Source organism: Triturus cristatus, chromosome 1_1, assembly GCF_964204655.1.
Source record: "Triturus cristatus chromosome 1_1, aTriCri1.1, whole genome shotgun sequence".
NCBI classification, from domain to species: Eukaryota; Metazoa; Chordata; class Amphibia; order Caudata; family Salamandridae; genus Triturus; species Triturus cristatus.
Window position 1 is genome coordinate 1065211139 of NC_140579.1, and position 18040 is coordinate 1065229178.

General features: G+C 43.8%; 1 long non-coding RNA gene across 1 annotated transcript in view; it reads left to right on the forward strand.

The window, feature by feature from the left end:
• Positions 1 to 18040, forward strand: part of LOC146871530 (uncharacterized) — a 93644-nt gene continuing 75604 nt past the window's right edge. Inside the window, exons 1-2 of the long non-coding RNA XR_014981018.1 lie at positions 1 to 164; positions 9623 to 9872. This is a non-coding gene — a long non-coding RNA (uncharacterized LOC146871530). The remainder of the gene's footprint in view (positions 165 to 9622; positions 9873 to 18040) is intronic.

The window sequence follows — 18040 nt, forward strand, 5'->3', positions numbered from 1 at the left end:
ATTCCTTAAAATATCGTCGGGCGAAGCGTCTCTCTACAAAATATATCCGGTGCGGTGCGTGGGAGCGTTAAAAGCAAGGGAAGCACCGTCAATCAAAGCAAGGGGAGCACCGTCGATAGTCCGGTTGTGTGGACTGGGAACGGGCGGGAGAAAGCCTCTAAACCGTGAGCTCTAACTATTTTAAAAATAAAACGAGAAGAGCGAGGGGTAAAGGGAGAGCGCGTACTTCCGTAAATTGGAGGTAGCGGCGGCATGAGAGGCGGGGTGTCGCGGGTGGGGAAAGGTGCCCGAGAAAGGAGAAAATATTTATAATTCTAACGTTGAGAGTAATGAAGCACATGGGCAATACGTTGAGTAAATAAGAGGGCACATGGGTAATATTACATTTCTAATAGAAAGAAGGAGAGGTCAAATGAGGTAATAAAGGTATATGAAAGTAAGAGAAGTAAGGAAAGGAACTTATCTGCCTGGATCCTAAATTATTGTTTTAGTCCACGTCAACTCTACATGTCAACAGCATTTTGATCTCACTGAAAATCTTTTAGGGCCAACATCAGGACATACAATGTTAAAGAATGTAAGCCCTACGGCCTAAAATTGGGGATAGAAATATAAAACAATGGAAGGTAGAGAGGGTAAGGATCCAAGTAGTATCAGAAACGGTGGACTTAATTGGTTGTTGAAAAGGGGTATATCAGTGAGAAGGTGAAGTACATCATGCCAGCCATTCGCACAAAAACATATTAATCATGGGACTAAAATGTAAAGATTTGAAAAAGGAAGAGGACCTAAAGATTGAGAGATTTATTTAAGAAAAGGCACAACACACATTAAAGCAGTGAGAAGGAATTGCTCAGTTGAGGTCATGCCAGGTGATCACACTAGGTCATGCCAGGTGATCACACTAGGCCTAGGAATAATGGCTGGTCAGACATTAGGGAAGGAAACCTTAGGAATTATGCAGAAGTGGCAGAGCGCACATGAGACATACATGAAGAGAAAAACCTGTGCCGGGGAATAGTAAAGGGGGAATACTAAACAGGGAGTGTGCCATCCTATAACTTGGAAAGGAAATTCCATACCGCATGTGAAGATACTTAGACGTGAGCCAAGGAGGGAATAATTTGCCTCAAATAGAAGGTGGAAAATATTTATGGGTTGTGATAGACATGTGGCTCACTGAAGTTAGAGTTTAGGAATAGAAAACCTACATAAAAGATGGCCTGTGGTGGCCACGGAGGTCATGGCTGGGAAAATTCAGGTCCTTCGGAAGGCAAAATGATTTGGGAAGGCAAAATGATTTAGAAAGGCTCTGGAGGGCAAATTGAAGAGCATTTTCAGATCAGATGCGCCATAGAAGAGGGCCCATATGTAATTACGGATGGCAGAAAAACAAAGCAGCCGCTTGTGTTTGTGTCCCTGCCAAGGGAGGCTCGTGCTTGCTAGGCAGCACGAATGCCTGCAGGTAAATTGGCACTGGATGGAAGTGATCCTAGCCAGCTGCGGAAAAGTAAAACCATCTGAGGGAACTTCATGCAATGAAATAATACGATCACACCCAACAGGGGAAACTTCAAGGGAGTTTGAAATTGCCCATAGGTTACCTGTCAGGAGAATCACGGTTGAGGAGATGAGCTAAGCATGCAATCCATGAAACCTGAATATGTAGTGACACAATGATGTAAATTCTTAGTGGAACCCGAATACAGGTAAATTTAATGTACAACCCATTCTGCTCCAGTCGACATACTGTTGGGGCCTTTCTGGATCGAGTTACAACATTGAATCCATTTGTGCTCGCATTTCAACAGTATCTGCGCAGGGTGTCCCCCTCTGTATGGTAGGTGAAGGGGTTTTGATAACTTTACTTCTGATGATGTCTGTCTTCTTCACTATAATAAGCATCCAAAAAATGATACAAATCAGTAGAGACCTTGCATCTGAACCGGCTCAGATGATGACATATGATTACATATCCAGATTTTGATGTTTTGGCAGGTTTAGCCTATATAAAATTTGTGAGGACACCAGAAGGCATAAATCACATTGGTGGAATTAGAATTGGAAAATTGGCGAAGACTTTTGACTGATGTTAGCATATATGAATTCCTTGGTGTTCATGGTGAAAGACCACACCATGTGATGTCCGCATTTATAGTTTCTGTTATGGGGTTCAAGATCTCAGGTGTTTGAGAGAGTGGACTTGGGAAAACTAATGTTACCTGCCTGTACTATGTGGTATCTGATGTTTTTGCGACATTTGCAGTAAATATTGGAGAGCGAGGTGCAAAGCCACCACTACTCAGACATTCTAATGTTTTTATACAGTTCATCGCCTAATCACTGGCACGATAGAATGTGGTGACACAGATTATTCAATCTGTGTATTTATACCTCTGGACAGGGGCGTCGTTAACCCCCCGCTTTAGCAGCTACAGAAGAGTGGAGTTCTTGACGGGCCTCTTCTGTCTGCTACTCACCAGACAAAGGCTCATAAAGTGAAAGGATGGGTGGGTGCATGAGTGAGTGAAATTATGGCTGGGTGGATGAGTGTGTGAGTTAAAGGGAGAATAGATGGGTGAGACATTGGCTGGGTGGGTAGATGGATGGATGAGTGAGTGTAAAGATGGATGTGTGAAAGAATGGATGGATGAATGAAAGAGAGGGTAGATGGATGGATGAAAGGGTGAATAGATGGGTAAAAGTATGGATGGCAGAGTGAAAGTGTGGATGGATGGGTAGAGTAACAGGGCGAATGGATGGACAAAGTGAAAGGTTGGATAGATGGATAAGCAAAAGGATGGATGGATGAGGAAAAAGGATGTGTTATGAACCTCCAACTTGAGCTACTGCACTGGGAGTGAAGTTCTTGATGGGCCTCTTCTCTCTGCAACTTGGCAACAAAGGAGAGTGAGGGATTTAACCGATCAAAATGACATTTTGGGCATTTAGCAGAGACATTTCCTCACTGCACCCATTGATAATACGGTATTTGAAACACAAATATCGCAGAACAGAATATCCTGTCAAAAATATCAAGGACAAAAATATCTTGTAGGTCCTTTTCTATGGGTAAATAAAGGTTTACTGTATATAACTCCACATATATGTACCTTGAGAATAAATATATCTTCAAGGTACGTAGATCAGGGATTAAGAATAGTAAATTTATACTTCCCTTTTTGCACTTACCTCCTCGATATTTTTGACACGATATTCTGTCCACATGATATTTGTGTTTCAGATAGTCAGTCACTGATCCAAGTAGATAGTGTTGCTTGCTGCTTAATTCTTCCAAAGTGAAGTCATATAAGGAAAAGTCCTCATGCTGGCAGCTATGGCTCAGTGACTGGCCGTTTTCTGCTATTTGTGATAGTTTCACAGAATTTTGAAGGGCGCTTCACCATTCATCCAAGGGAGGGGCATCTTTCGGTCGAATTATGGACTAGTAGTTTTTTCAAAGTTCTCAAACGTTGAATGGTGGAGTTACTTGCATTATGACATTTCTTTTATGGACATATTCTTTTGATGGTCTGAGATGCAGTAATGTGCTGTTTCCTGTATTTTTTCGGGTATAGCCTGCAGAGGGACTTTTGCAAGCTCCCTTCTTTGGCTTTCATGGTGCGCATTAGCAAACCCCTTATCATTTCATGGTCCTCCGCAGTGTTGTGCTCCAAGGCTCGTTTCTGGTGGCATTGAGGTGTCTGGGAGATTATCAGGTCAAGTGCCCACAGCGCAGCTTTGCGCCTTCCGGGTCCCTGGAACAGAAGTATAGGATGCAGCTGTTTTTTTACCAGGTCTACAAGGGCCCCGGTCAGGCCAAGCTCAGATGATACTGATATCCTCTCCTATGTTGCCCTTTGCCCTGTGGGTGCTCAAGCAGGCATTTGTCTGTTGATGCAACAGTTGCTGGCTGCTATTTGCACCACCTCGGATTAATTTGTGTAAAAAAAAGTGCAAAGCCGAAGGTTTTTCTGAGGAACCCGCAATGGAGCTGTCAAATGCAAGGGTTGCAAAACACCAAGGCTGCCTAGTCACCACCCTACAATTCCTATCTCTTTTTCTCCACAGTTGAATGTTCTTTCGCTACCCCTCTTTCCCCCATGTCACTGTTTTCCTATATTTTTCTTCCTCATTCATTCTCCCTTCCCAACTTTCTCTCTTTCTCTTGCTCTCAGTTAAAGTCAGATGATAAACAAACATTGGCCCACCCAACTGGTCTGAACTTTTAGCTTTGCAAATGCAGTCCTATTGACTTTGCCAATGGTTTTTTGCCACTGTGAAGCATCGGCAAAACAAGAAAGAAATGTTTTTTTATCAATGCTGAACAACATTGGCAAAGAAATGGTCACAATGATGCATGCACGAGCATGTGTCTTCACACATGTGCATGTATGTGTCATGACGCTACGGTGGCTGCTGCATGATAAGCTATACTTGCATATGCATCACCACACATGCATGTGCATAGACTCATGATGCAGTAGCCATTTTTCTATAATTTACTGTACAGCAATGGTAATCATGCAGTGGACAATTTAAAAGAGACTCACAAGGAAATAGCAGCCCAGTATCAAATTGCAGCTGGGATCAACAGTGGCTGGGGTAGGGGAGGGAAGTCTATGCCACAGAGTAGCAAAAGCAGCAGTGGGGGACAGAAGAACAATTAAGGAGAAGGCCTGGGGGTTTTAAAAATAAAAAAGCCAGTGAAGGAAGGCTTTGAAAACACTGCAAAACAGAGCGGGAGGGATTTGAGAGGGGAGAAGAAGAACATAAGGAAGAGAGCAAGTAAACACATGCACTTCCATGGAGTGCTAGGAGAAAAAGAGAAAAGTAGTTACCTGAATGCAAGCAGTGGAAGCACAAAAGCCGTCCACTCGGAACACAAGGAACAAGAAATGCACCAGAGGTGAGACAATAAAAGGATAGGGAAGAAAGTCCTCAAATAAGAAGCAGGGACATGAGATAGACAAGAAAGGCATTCAATCAAGATAAAGGAGCTAATCCAAATATCACTATATATATGTATTTAACTGTATTAAGGACAGTAGGTGTTCATCGACACAAGCAGCTAATGCTGTCTGTGGGCGAAATCTAAAAATACGCTTTGAATGCTTGATTGTGTAAAGCGCACCCCTGGGTGGCTTGACCTCAAACACTGAGGGATCCAGGTAGTGGATAAGCAGCAAGTGCTAATTCTGAACTTCTCACTGGAGTGGGAGCTGCTCCTGTGCTTTGGGTCGAAGTTGAGAGAGAGAATGGGAGAATTTAGGGCAGGCAAGAACAAGAAGCACTGACTGTCCAGTCTATATTCATACCTTCTTCCGTCATTGGATGAATCAGACGGAGAGGACGGCATGCGGCTGGGACGTAGAGAGAAGGCTTTCTCTGAGCCAAGGGCGGCTTCCTATTCCATCCTGCATCCATAAGAAGCTGTCCAGGGGAAGTAGCTTGAATTCATGTCCTCGTCACAGACAGTGAGACAACTTGGCTGCTGGCATCATAGCTTAGTGTTGCTGGTCCCTGTCAGTATGGCAGAATACACATCCTTCCCTCCTGATGTTGGCCCAGGAGATGTCCCGAATTCCTGAGGGCTACCACCCCTTCACCCCTTCAAACTGCATCCACTGTGGGAAGGGGGATTCGTTTTTAGCTGGAGCCAAGGAGGCTCCTTCATTCTTGTCAGTTTCGCAGTGTGTTCCTTTCACCCACACATGCTCATCTTTCAAGTAGGAGTCCGTAGTAAAGTTAATGGCCTAAACTCGCTGATTCTGTTACAGTGACGACAGTGGGAAATGATGTGGCTCTAGCCACCACATTCTAGTCAGCCAACTGCTGAAGATCCTACATGGGTGAATTCAAAAGAACAAAACTAAGGTCTCAATTCCCAAAGATTGTGCTGTGACTTAGGGCCCAACTTAGAGTTTTGTGGGTGGACTGCCGTCTGCCAGAGGACTGCCCCCCTAGCAACCTCCACTCTCCTGTCAGACATCCCCCGGCCATATGTAGGGAACTCCCCCACCCTGGTGGAGATTTCTGTGCCTTCAAAGGAGCCACCACCATGCCAGCTCCTCTTAAGGCTCCAACATTTTGCTGAGCAGCTGTCAATTTCCAACGGGAGAGTTTGTTCTTTGTAAAAAGATAATACTAATAACTTGGCACCCTGGGAGTTTCCTCCCATGGCACAGGGGCCTCTTTCTTTTTTTCCTGTTCTGGACAGCCAGACTTCCGTGCAGTCCCGAACAGAATAAAAAAAAAAAAAGTTTGGCCTCATCTACTTTATTTATTCTAGTCTTGCACGTTTTTCAAATGCCCATTCAATTAAATATCAATCAATAAGACCATCTTCTCTTAATAGGGCGGACGGTCTGATGTACCCACACTGATATCCTTCACCCATTGGCAGAGCCCGCTGGGACATCCGCAAGCAGAAACATGATGGTCCACCTGGCTCTAAATAGTGCAGGGAGACCGACAGTTCAGTGGACAGGATACGCTGTCTCATTTGTACCCTGCCCGCCAAACTCTGACAACCCTTCCTCTTCTAGTACTCCTGGCTTACTATTGAATTCTAGGACTAAGCAAGAGTACTCTTGGTTTACTACTAAAATTTAGGAGTAAGCCAGAAATACTGCAAGAGTAAGTGACACCTACATCTATAGCGTGAACCTAGTCAGAAGGCCAGATTTGCACTATAGAAATGTCTACCGGGGTCAGGTGTGCAACTGACAGTACTAGAAATATGAAAACTTCTCCTCCGACTTAGTAGTTTTGGCCACAGGTGAGTCTCATTGGATGATGTGTTCAGGACCCTTTGTCTCTCCACTGTGAAGGAATCAATGCCTGCGAGTGGGACATACCATAAGGGTCTTATGATGCTGCACATTCGTAATTGTCAAGTTACTTCCCTCCACAACATTTATATATTTTTATTCTAGAACAGATTCCTCCTACGAACGATCAACCTCCTAAAATGCCTGCCATGCCTTGCCCTCAGTCAGACTGGCCGGCTGACCACACGGCCTTGGATGCTGCCATCCGCACATTCTTCATTCACAACTTCAGGGCAGATAAGCTCGTTGCAGCTGTGACAGATTACGCGCCTGCGTGGCAGCTATGATACATTAACACTCACCTAGGTGAAACTGATCTGTAACAACCATCCTCCCACTGCAATTCACGGAGAACCTTGGCAACTGTTGTGAGGCTCGTGTTTCTTTTAAAACACTATCAAAATGCAAGCAATTAGAAAATGTAAACATAAATCACTTGGCTTTTATTATGTTGTAGAATCTATGCTTTGCTTCTGTAATTTTTATACAAATGGCTGTTTGTGTGGATATATTTGTGTTGGTGTTTGTTGGGATGTTTGAGGTGAATGTAGCAGTGCAAGCGCAGCAATTTGTATTTGTTGACATATGTGTGGGGTGTAGCATGTGCACTATATGTAAATCTGGTATGCGGTTTAGGGTTTTAGCACATTAGAGTTTGCGATGATGTTCAAGATGTAGGGTGTTGATGGGCTGTGGTGGAGTAGGTGATGGAGGTTGTGGTTGTATAGTGTAGATGATGTGGAGGTGCAAGTGGTGTAGTTGATGGTGTGGATACTGTAGGGTGTGGTGGCATAGGTGATAGAGTTTGTGGTTGGTCATCGCAGGTGTTTAGTGTAGGTGATGATATGGAGGTGCAAGTGGTATAGTTGATGGTATGGATAGAGTAGGGTGTGGTAGCATAGGTGATGGAGGCTGTGGTTGGTCGCCGTGGGTGTATAGTGTAGGTGATGATGTGGCGGTGCAAGTGGTGTAGTTGATGGTATGGATAGAGTAGGGTGGACATAGAGGTGTAAGGAGTAGATGGTGGTTTTGGGTGTTGATGATGGTGTACAATTCAGGCAGAGGTGTAACTGTTGGTATAGGTTTTCGAGTGGGGTGTAGTTGGTGATTACGTGTGAGAAGTTTGTGTGGTTGTGTAGGTTATAGACGGTGTAGGGTGCAAGTGGTTGTGAGGGTGTGACATGGTGATGTGTAGATATCAGATTGTGAGATAGGTGAAGAAGTGTATCGTGTTGTATGTCGTGGTGTAAGGTTTAGATGCGTTATAGGGGGTACATTATGGTGTTAAATAGTGATGTGAGGAGTAAGACAGAGCCTGTGAGTAGGAGTATAGGATATAGATTTATACAGTGTGAGTTGTAGTTTAGGCAGTATGTATGATGTGTATATGGTTTCAATGTAGCATTTGGTGGTTAAGTCGGAAGCAAATTAGAGTACAGTACAAGTTGTGATGGAATGGGATTTAGTTGAGGACATATAGTGTTGATTAAAACGTGAAGTGTATATGGTGGTGCAGGGTTCAGGTGGTGTGTGTGTAGATAACTCCAGATGCAGTTAGCATACTGTATGCTACAGTTGATGGAGTGGGTGCAGGGAATATGTGGCAGTATAGATGCAGGGAGTAGCTGGTCGGGTGAGTGTAAGAAAAGGCAAGTGGTGTAGGTGGGGTTGTAGCCTAAAGTTAGTGTAAATATTTGTGCATGAGGTGTGTAGGGTCTAGCAGTGAGCAGGATGTTGGTTAATTGATTGTATATGGTGGTGTAGGATGTAGCATGTATGTAGTGTTGTGTGTAGGTGGTGTTACTGATTGAGGAATGCAGATGCTGGAGTGTGTCCTAATGCAGCAGGTGATGTAGAGCATGTGGTGAAGGCTGTACATCTGTGCTAACACTGGAGGTGTTGGGTGTAGGTGGTGCAGGATGTAGTATGCAAATAGTGTTGGGTGAAGCTGGTGCTGTAGAGTGAGGATGAAGGAGAGTGCTTTGTTGCAACAGGAAGGTGTAGAACGTGTGATTTGAAGGCGGGTCTCTGCTACAGATTGTGACCTGGGATGTATGGGGGATGTAGGTCGTGGTGTAGGTTCTAAAAGGTGATCTAGTAGTAGGAAGTAGATCTTGCTGTAAGTGTAGTTTGTACGATACTGGAGCAGCTGATGTACAGTGTAGGTCATGTAGGGTTCTCCTAGTGTAGCTTAAGTCCATTGGTTGCAATATATGAAGAGTACAAGTGGTGGTATTGTGGCGGGTGGATTAGATCGGAGTTTGTCTTCTTGCTGGAGATATAGGTGCACTGGTCATATTACTGCAACCAAAAATAGCTGGCAAAAGCAATAAATCACCTGAGGGGCGAGCACTTTGCTAACAAGTGCAAGAAAAAATGTACCATATACCGCATTTTTAGGAAGTGTCACAAACATGTGGCACCTTTGTCCACCTGCATCTCACGCAAACAACATTTTGTTATTTTCAAATATAGGAACTGAAACATCTGAAAAGGGGGGGCTCTTGGCCCCCCCGCCCGCATGGCGGTGCGGCGACCGCCCTTACCTCCTAGACCTCTCGGGGATGGGGTGTGTCCTTTGGGGCGCGTCCTGCCACCGATTGGTTGCCACCCTCCCTTGACCCGGATGACGCTAATCGACATCCGGGTCGGGGGGAGGGGGCGGGCTGCTCAGGGATAAAGAAGCGGGGAGCGCCCAGGTGACCCCCTTGTTGCCTGGTCGCTCCCCCACACCGGACGTGCCCTGGGCTCGGGGCTTCTTGTTTTGTTAATATTTTCTTCTTTTTCAGGAGGCGTGTGGACCGCGGACGTTTCGCCTGCTGGAGAAGCGGGAGACTTGGTCGGCAATTTTGCTTTCGGCGCCTCCCCTTCGCCTGACTACGGACGGGCTGACGCATCCAGCCTGACTGACTCCCGGCGGGGACGCGGGCAGTGATCGACGCTCCGCTCAAGGGTCCTGGTTGAGCGAGGTGTGGCGCGCTAGCTCGGCGTCCAGGTGCGAGGCGGACGCACGCTTTGGTTTTTTCATCGATTGCAGAGGTAAGGTGTGGGGGGCCTTGGGCGGTGTTCGTGCGGCCATCCCAGGCGGCGGGTTAATTTGGAGAGCAAGAGAACGTGGCACAGCACTCAGTGCTGCAGATTTTCAAATATAGGAACTGAAACATCTGCTTCTCTAATGGTATGAGCGTACAAGAAAATGTAGGTTCTCAAGTGCAAAAATAGTACAGCAGACGATCTTCTATCAAATACACTGGTATATTTTCTATTCGTGGCTTTAATGTACTGATATTATTTCAGATCCACTGTAAATAGAAACTGAACCACGATCGCTTATTGCTGATCTGTCTAGGAATGATAGTCACTGGTGTACAATATGTTGATTTTCAAGTAAAAAAAAATGTTCTCCTCTCAAGCATTCTGATGCCCTTAGGATCGATTAATGCTATATAAAACTGCAAATAATTAAAAAGAGATGCGATAGTTCGCTCTAAAAATAATAAGGTGTCACTAATGTGAAACACAAATTGAAGACAATTTAGGAAAACACTGAAAAAATCAAGAATCAAACAAACAGTACGGAGGTGTAAGCGGAAAGACAGGAAATACAAAATAGCACGGATTAAGAAAATGTTGATGTAGATAAAAACACCGATGGCTAAATAAGCTGAAGCAAGAAATTCAATGGAAAACAAAGAAGTAGAAAGAAACCACATTGTGGTCTAAACAAGCGAAACAACAATAAATTGAGAAACAAGTAAAGGCGGAATGAAAAATTAAGACGAGCTCCTGTCGGGTAGTGCTGTCTGTTTTATAGCAACCCTCAGGAGTTCAGAGTTAGCAACTTGCTTACTAAATTTTTTTCAAAAGTAATAACTTTATATTCTGTCAAGCCCAGCAGTTTAAGAAGGTTGGCCTTCTTCTAAATATCTTACACGAATACACAGTTGTAAAAGAACAGACCGTTATTCTCAATGGCAGGTCTCCTAGGAAGGGACTAAAGTTTATGTAGTCTTATTGGTAATTTTTGCAGCACTCTGCTGCCTGAAGGAATTCCCTCAGTCTAGGAAAGAGGACAGCGAATGAAACCGCAATGGACCTCAGTGCACAGAGTCTGTCACATGCATATGTCCCTGACCGGGCTTTATATGAACAGTTCTTGCCAGTGAATTTTAGAACAGTAAGAATTTAGCAGTACAATAGTTGAAAGTAGATTCAAGAAAACAGCGTTAGAGAAAACATGATTGATTCAAAACTCAAACAATCCAAGAAGAGGAGATTGGCATTACTTATTAATCGATGGCAGAAAGCAATGGTGTCCATGTATGTCCATATTACTAGGAAAATCTCAGCAAAGCTTAATATGTTTAACCATGGAGTCAAATACATGCCATTAATAAGTATAATGCTTTACAAGGTCTCAATTTAAGCCAGCAGTAAAGCAACTTTAGTATCTATCAGAAACATCAACTTAAAATACTTTCATATTCTTATGAGTGATCCACTTTTTTGATTGCTTTTGAATATGAGGATAACACATTAAATCACTATTGCATCCGTGCGATGAAAACTGTAATCCATTTATATTAGCAAGCATTTACAAATGTATCAGGTTTGAACTTGCCCATTTCTCTCCCCAAAAGCATAGATGTATTGGCAAAAAACTATCTGTCCTGGAATTAAGAGAGATGGTTGACTGAGCTTGTACACTGTTATAAAAAAGCAAGGGATACCTTAAAATCAGTATGGGCCTATGGTAAAATGTATTTTATCGAGGAGATAGCAGAGAAGAACTAGTACAAATGAAAAATATGTTAGTTACATGTATGCTAGTCTACAACTCATGGTTCGTAATCAGAAATCATATCAGAAAGTGTTAGTATAACAGAGGTTTCATCACAAAAGAAATAACATTTGAGAGAACTTAAAGTTGATTTCTTTAAGGCGGAGATTAAATGTATGCTTAGATGCGAGACTGTGAATTCTGGCCTCAACTTCATTGCAGATTGGCATATTTTATGTTGCGAATACTCCAACACTGTTTTTTTTCTTTCCTTTGTTTTAATTCCACCATCGGTAAAGTACATTTATACAAAAGGATCCATAGATAAATAAATACACAAAGAAGCATTCTTAATCAGAAACAATATAAAAAAACAAACAGGAGCACAGTACAGTACCATATGGATAGCTTACAAAGTATAACAGCGCCACAAAAAATACTCAGGATCAAAGTTTTGCCCCAAAGCACTTAGATCATTAAGTTGTGCCTAGAGTGAGCTCAGCTCTAGTTTTCCAATCGATTATAGGGGCCAAATAAGCTTTCCAAGTTTTCTAGCCTTCCACCCTTTCTTCTCATATAAACCCTTTTCCAGATTATACATAGCTAAGAGTCGTGTAAGCCATTGTTGAGTTGAAATGTGGGGGTCTTAGGGTCCACCCAAGGGGATGATATGCAGATTCTAACCACAGCCATGGCTAGAAATACAAATTCGCGCTGAGCCAACGGTGTTCCATTCCGAGCCACGTCTACTACCATCAGCTCGGCTGGTAGCTTTATTTGAATCCTCAGAGTTTGCCCCAGAAATTCTTCTATGGATCCAAAACCAGGCAGGAGGCAAACATGTGAACTATATCTGCATCATCACCCTGACAGAAGGGACAAAGAATACCATCCGTCCCACCCCATTGAGCAATCTTAGCTGGAGTATAGTAGAGTAAGAAGATTGTTTTAAATGTTGTGCTTTAAGGGTAGCTACTCTCGCCTTGAGTGACGCCATAAACTCATCCCCTTCGATATTCAATTTCCGCTGCCATTTCTCACAATGCTTGTCTAAATCATCAGCCAGTAGTTGCCTCAGCTCGCCATAGATCTGGGTGATAGTGCACCTATCTGGGTTTCTGGCTGCTTCCATAACTAGATCTTTATAGAAAGCTTTCCCTCCCCCTTCTTTCTTGAGATAGGAGGAGCAAATCTGGAGGTATTAAAAAAATTCCCTACGATCGAGGTTGAAAAGGATTTGAGGTTTCTCAAATGAAATTATTCCATCTGAGTCAAATAGATCCCCCATCTTCTTCACCCCCAGAGCATCCCAGCGCAGCATAACCCCATCGTGGAATATTTCGGGGAGCGACGGGTTCCCAAACAAAGTGGTATAGTAATTAATTCTTCCTAACCCCAGCTTATTTCTGATACCAGTCCAAACCGCTACTGCTGCACCAAGGGTCTTGAATTGAACTTTTTTGTAGTAGCTGGCTTCACTGAATCTCAAAAGCCAGTTGAGGGCCTCTCTTTCTAGCAAAAGTTCATATACATCTGGAGGAGCATCGTTCCTCAACTGATCTGTGACATGCCCGCCCCGTAACCCTCGAAAGTATTGGATTGCCGTGGCCCAGTAATACATTTTTAAGTCCAGGACCGCCCAGCCCCCCCTTCCCTGGATAGGGACATAGCCTAAGAGCTCTTCTGGTCTTTCCTTGTGCCCAAATAAATCGATTAATCAACCTCTCCTTTTCCTAAAACCAATGATTCTCAAATTCTATAGGTATCGTCCTAAAGAGATAAAAAATTTTGGGAAGAAATATCATTTTAATAATATTACATCGTCCCACGATCGAGAGATGCAGATTATTGAACCTATCAAAAGTCTTTTTTACACTTTTAACAGGGACAAGATTTGTTTCAACACTTTACCTAATTCTGAGGTTATAACACCAAGATAAGTGGTGGATTCAGTCACCCGTGGATCCAACAGACAGCCTACTATTAGCTACAATTTGCGTCTTTTCCTGGTTGAGCCGATAACCTGAGATCACCCCAAAGCGTTCAGCTTCATGCTCTATTTCCATTAAAGCTACAAGCGGATTTGCAGCAGTTAGTGCCAGGTCCTCTGCGTATCCCAAACTCTTAGTTTCAAATCCATTTAATCGTTTAGGAATGATTCCCTTATCCGCCTCAATTTTCCTAATCAAAGGGTCGATATAGAATGCAAATAGGAGGGGAGAGCATGGACACCCGTCTTGTCCCTCGTGTGATAGAAATCATGTCGCTTTGCCCACCCATTAACCAGAGTCGAATTTTAGAAGTTCTATATAATGTCTGTATGGCTTTAATACACCCCTTTCCTACCCCCACATTCTCAAGTACAGCCCAGAGATAACCCCACAAAACCCCATTGAACGCCTTCTCTGCGTCAAGCAGAATAAGCGCCATAGGGTCTCGTGTGGCAGAGGTACCATCAAACATAGTGATAACGCTACGAATATGTTCGGCTGTACCTCTGCCTGGGAAGAACCCATGCTGACAGAGAGAGATCACCTTCCCTATTATGGTGCTAAAGCGATTTGCTAAGATTTTAAAAAGATTTTTATATCGCAATTCATTAAACTAATAGGTCTATAAGATCCGGATTCATTAGAGGGCTTCCCTTTCTGAAGGAAAATAATCATGCTAGCTTCTGCCCATGACTCTAGAGGTACTTCACCTTTCTGTGCCTGGCGCATTACAAAACTTAAATCATCCCCCAAAATTGAAAAAAAAAGTTATAAAATTCTAATGGAATATGGTTAGGACCTACAGCCTTGCCAGATGGAAGTTCCCTGAGGGCTTTTTGAATTTCCTTATCTGAGAATATGTCCTCCAAAGCCTCTGAGTCTTCTTGTGAGAATGTCTCGGCTGTGAGCGATGCTAAATATTCCTTTATGTTCTTGGCCTCCATTTGCCCATTTTCCCTGTATAAAATCTCATAGTAACTTTGATATGCCATGCGTATTTCACTAGGCACTGTGACTGCTTCCCCCTTTTGATTTTTGATCTCTAAGATGTCTCCCCCAGTGGTTTTCTGTCTTGTCCTAGTAGCAAGCATGTGTCCAACTTGTTCACTATATTCGTAGCAAGGTTGTCTCCAGGCCAAAAAAAACTTCCGCTGCTCTTGTTGCCATGATTTCTCCTGTTGCAGCCTTTGCTAGCGCCAACTTCTGGAGGATCTCTTCTGTGTTCAAGCCATTGGCAATAGCCCCAACCAGTTCTTCTTCTATATATTACATTGTACTATACATGGTCTTTAATTTGTGCTTGTTTTTTTTGTTCCAATTCAGTGAGTAACTCAGGGTTTCCCCTCTTATACCGGCCTTAAGAGCGTCCCATACTATCCAATATCTAGCAGTGCCCCTGTTAACCTCCAAGAATTCCCCAAGCCACTTGTTCATATGTTGAACATAGTTCGGATCTTGTAGCAGGGCCCGCTCAAATGTCCAGATGCACTTCGGCACACCCCCCACAATGTTTAGAACCTCCAGAACCAAGGGATTGTGGTCTGACATGATCCGGGGAAATTTCTTAATAATGCAAGTGGGAAGGAGGCAGGATAAGACCAGGAAATAGTCTAGTCGTGCTACGGCTCTATGCAGTGCCGAGTAGTATGTGCTACCCCTTTCCTGTGGTTTTATTTGCGCCCAGGCATCCGTAAGCCCATTATCTTCCATCATTTGAATAAGGACGCTGTGGACTTTTTTTTCCGACCTGTATAATTACTTCCATAACCCCCATGCCATTTATATTAAGATCGCCACATACAATAATCAGTAGAGGCCACTTAGCCAAATCAGAGTTGAGATACTCAAATATTTCAGGGTCATCCCCCGTCGACCTATAAATTGAGCATAGCGTAAAGTTAAATTCCTGCTCTTGGCCTTCAACAATGGCCCATCAACCTAGCCTATCAGTTAAACAAGTTTTGAACACAATCCTCCCTTCTGCGCCAATATCGCTACACCTCACGTCCTGGTCCCCTGTGTGGTATGTACTATCAGTTGAAATCACAGCTGCTCTAAGAGGGTTTTCCGTGTCCCCTCAATGTGTGTTTCCTGTATACAGACTATGTCAGCATGTAGCATCTTGAGCTGTTCCTTAACTGTCCTTCATTTTACAGCGGCATTCAACCCACATATATTTATCGTTCCTACCCGCATGTAGAATATGTCTTGCCACCCTGTTCCCACATTTCTTCTTTTTCTTGCCACCCCTCGCTGGCTTCCTCACACAATGGTGTTTTTAGTTTTTTGCCCCAGTCCCACCCCCCCGGTGACCCTCCGCCTGCCACCTCCCTGCCTTCGAGACCCACCCCCTCCCCCGCCTACATTGTGAGACAAGCAGACCTAAGGTGTCTGTGATGGAGCCTGAAAGTCAGCCCCCCATGCTGCCAGCCTGCTAGGCTTCGCTTTTGTCTTTCCACCCCCTCTTTTAAATGCTATTTTACCCTTTAAGGTGCTGCCCCCCTGTAATCTTCACCCAAAGAATTATTGCATCCCGGTATTTCTTCCATAGAAGCAGCCCACCAAAAGAAACAAGAAGAACAAATAGGGAAAGATGAAAAGAGAAAAGAAAGAAATACACCCCTTCGCTACTTCAAACTAACTAGCTAAAGAGATGAAGATCAGTCCCTGCCGTTAAGTTTTAAGTTTTTCAATATAATCTTTAGCTTGAATCTCTGAGGTGAAGTCTCTTGCAGTGTTCTTGTGTATAATCTTCAGTCAAAGTTGGGTTCATCAAAAAAGCTTGTGACCCTAAGGCTTGACAGGGCTGAATCAGTTGTCTTAACTTCCATCGCCGCTCTACGGTAACATGGCAGAACTCTGGTTTTGCAAAGAAGGTCTGATTTTCATAGGTCCGTCTGGCATTCGGGCGGGTCTTTGCAAACATTTCCTCCCGAAGCAAAAAGTTTCAGAAATAAATTAATATTGCCCTGGGCGTTGCAGTTCCTTCTCTGCCAGGTTGTACTGGTCTTTTCAAGGTAATAGGGAAGCGGTGAACCCGCTGTACCGCTACCTCTCAATTCCAGTGCTGGAGTTCAGGAAAGACTCCCTTCATTATCCTCAGTACATAGGCCAGTATGTCATTTCATTCTATGCCAAGTATCCGTAAATGATTATGTCTTTGCCTTTTCTCGAAATCTTCCATCTTCCATTGAAGATCTGTGAACTGAGTTGCGTGGGTTTCAGTCTGTGCCTGAGTTCTGGTCAAGCCATCTTCTAGTGTGCTAGTTTGCACTTCAACCAGCATCAGTCTCTAGTTCATATCCGTGCAGGCTTTAGCCATTTTCCTTACAGCGCCCTGGAGCTTCTTTGTTGCCAGTTGATTTTTCTTTCTATCCATTCGAGTTTCTTCTTGCAGTTGTTTGATAGATTCGTAGATCATTTTCAAGGAGGGCTCTTCAGCTTGTGTCATCCTCTAACTGGTAGCGTCCTCCTCCTGTCCCGAGAGATCTGGGTTAACTCTGAGTAGCAGAGTAATCCCAATCTTAAGGTAGGGTCTGAATAAGGCCTGGAGTTCTCTTCTGCCTCCCATTCCAATGGGTGAGAGTATCTATCCTTCTTCTGAAGTCTCTTCTTCCTTACCACCGTGCCCTTCTGTTGAGTGCTAAGACTTGAACTGGAGAGCTGCGCATTGCTGCTATCTTCTACGTCAGAGGAGCTGGCTTCAGAGCCATCGGTCACAGAGAAAAATGTATCCCCGAGGTCCAAAGTATTTTCCAAGCCCATGAGACCTGTTGCCTCCTCGACTAGCACACTGGTGTCTAGGAGGGCTGCAACACCTGTGGCTTGCTCCTGTGCCAGGGAGGAATGGGTTGCGTCAAGAAGACTGTCAGCCATAGTTAAGACAGACTGCCCAGGTACAAAAGGCAAAGCGGGTCTATGACTGTTGGCACCCTCAAGTCTTTCAGTGGTAATCTCACCATGGATAACATCGGCTTGGGCTATCACCTCATCATCTAGTGCTTTGTTGCTTAAAGCGTTACCTGTAAATGGTGCAATCTCCAGCCCCCCGGCACTATCAAAATCAACTTGTTTAGTTATTTGTTCCTTGTGGCTGATCATTGCACCATTGGTATCAGCTAGGGGGGATCCTGGTAAAAAAGTCTGTAATGCTGTCTTGCTGCTGAGCCAGCACTTGCCCTTGAAGCGCCAGCTGTGGTTGTGGATGTACCGTAGGTTCTATTAGGCAGTCTTTGGCACATTTTCTGAGCACAGGGAACATTTGTCCTTAATTTCACTTTTTCAAACGAACTTTAAGTTCACTTAAATGTTATTTCTTTCATGATATTTAATGATTAAACCTTTATTATGCTATCACTTTCCAATGCGATTTCTAATCAGGGACCCAGAAGCTTGTACAATAGCATACATGTGACATATGTCAATTTGCACTAGCT